The sequence below is a fragment of the Oratosquilla oratoria genome, chromosome 10, assembly GCF_046742065.1.
Source record: "Oratosquilla oratoria isolate Oo_2021 chromosome 10, ASM4674206v1, whole genome shotgun sequence".
Classification (NCBI taxonomy): domain Eukaryota; kingdom Metazoa; phylum Arthropoda; class Malacostraca; order Stomatopoda; family Squillidae; genus Oratosquilla; species Oratosquilla oratoria.
In genome coordinates, this window is record NC_134786.1 from 36,984,231 (window position 1) to 36,986,730 (window position 2,500).

Here is a 2,500-nt window from a genome sequence, read left to right on the forward strand (position 1 = left end):
AGAGACTAGCATTGATTTCATACGCATGACGGATCTACGTAACTGCCCTCCTGAAGTGCGGCCTTGAGGGTCCGGTGCTTGATCGCTTTTTGAGTTATTCTCCTGAGAAGTACAGTTGTAGTATTGCGTATGCATAAATACCCTCTAGTACTTTATATTTTCATTTGCCTTTCACAGAGAAAATGCTAACACATTTAGGAACAGTGAATACCTTTCTAAAGTACCTTTCCATAATTTAAGGATTTCATGTAACTAATAACAATTTTCTTTTTTAACTCTGTGAATTTAGGCATAAAACACTGTAAAAAGCTCTTTCTCTTAGTACTGAAGCATTTGCTCATTTTATGTCATTTGTTCAAGAATCGAGAAACCTTTTGTTCTTTTGTTGTTTTAATGAAAAAAGAAGAGTTGGATGTGCCTTAGGAAGAGAGTTAAGTGGAATGATTGGAGGGGGAAAATAAACAAAATTGAAATCACGAACGCGGAAGTTGAAGGAATCTGAGTTCGATGACAAGCGCGTTTCGATCATCATCATACAGTTGAGTCGAGTTCCCATGGATGTGGTGGTGCATGTGGTGACGGTAGATGTGGTGGTTGTGGATAAGGTGAAGATGGTGGAAGAGGTGATGATAGAAGATATGATGATGGCAGGGTTGATAGTGTGGTGGATGTGGTGATGGATGCGGTAGTGGAGGTGGTGGTAGATGTGGTGGTGGATATGGTGGTAGTGGGTGTGATAATGGAGTTGGTGGATATTGCGTAGAATGTGGTGATGGATGCGGTGGCGGATGTGGTGATGGAGGTGGTGGTGGATGTGGTAGTGGAGTTGGTGGTGGATGTGGTGATAGAGGTGGTGGTGGAGGTGGTGATGGGTGTGGTGGTGTATGTGGTTGAAGAGGTGTTTTTGAGGTGGAGGTGGAGTCGGAGATGTTTTTATTGGTGGAAGTGGTAATGGGTGATGTGGTGGGATGTGGAGGTGGTAATGAATGTGGTGGCGGAGTTGTTGGAGGTGAATGTGGAGGTGAAGGCGTTATTGTTGGTGGAGATGGTGGTTATGGTGTGCTGGTGCGGATGTTTCTCCAGCTCACGCTTTTGCTACTGTTTCGGCTGCTCCTACTCCTGGACCTACTGTTGCACCTGCTGCTTCTCGGTCTTACTGCTGCTCCTGCTCTCGCTCCTCCTCCTCCACCTCCTCCTCCTCCTCCTCCTAGAGAGGAAGGTAACGTATGGCAGCTTGGGAAATGTATTGGAAGGCTGTACCGGAAACGGGGATCTATTAAAGGGAAAGTACTAATGCACGGACACAATTAAGGATATACATTTTTTCCCTGAAGAACCTATAATTGGACGACTGACAACCAATAGGATTTCCGGAGATTTTTGGTTGAAGAGAACGAATACCAGAAAAGAAGAAGAGAATAAAATCAGAGAATTAGTCAAGAAAAAATGAATGAAACATCAAGTCTCTGAATAGGGAGAATAACAATTTTGCTTATTAAGTTTGGGAGTATGAGGAGAAAAGGAAACATGATACGTATACGAATATAATTGGAAATGTACGAAAGGGAAGAAATAATATCTGAAACGGAATTCTAAATTTATGATATACGCGAGAAAGAGTGAAAGCATATAATAGGTAAGAAATCATATATGGAATGCGAATGATGATCAAATAGAATGTAAAATATGTTGTACAACTCGCACATACACTCAGAAAGGAAAAATACCTTGTAAAGAGTTCTAGAGAACATGAAATTATTTGTTAAAGGGACTAGTCATCTTATACTGGAGTACTTAGTAGAAATATAGTAAAGATGGAGACTATGCTAATGAGGTTATTGATGATTATGAAAAATAGAGGAAACGAACGAGGACAAACGTCATATTGAGCCAGAAGTATCGATGGGCTAAGTTAATGAGGATCCTGTGGCAAGGGGGCTGAGAGAGAGACAGAGAGAGGAGAGAGAGGAGAGAGAAGATAGAGGGGAGAGAGAGGAGAGAGAGAGAGAAAGAGAGAGAGAGAGAAAGAGAGAAACAGAGAGGAGAGAGAGAGCGAAGAAAGGGAGAGAGAGAGAGAGAGAGAAAGAGAAGAGAGAGAGAGAGAAAGGGAAAGAGGAGAGAGAGAGGAGAGGGAAAGAGGAGAGAGAGAGGAGAGGGAAAGAGGAGAGAGAGAGATAGAGAGGAGAGAGAGAGATAGAGAGGAGAGAGAGAGAGAGAGAGAGAGAGAGAGAGGAGAGAGAGAGAGAGAGAGATAGAGAGAGCGAGAGAGAGAGAGAGAGAGAGAGAGAGAGAGAAGAGAGAGAGAGAGAGAGAGAGAGAGAGTAGAGATGACGAGAGAGAGTGAGAGAGAGAGAGAGAGAGAGGGAAGAGAGAGAGAGAGAGAGAAGAGGAAGAGAGAAGTAGGAAGAGAGGGATAAAGAAGAAGGGAAGGGGGGAACAGAGCGAGGTGAGAGTGAGTGCGAGTGAGCAGAGAGAGCAGAGCATTGTAGTTATAAGACTT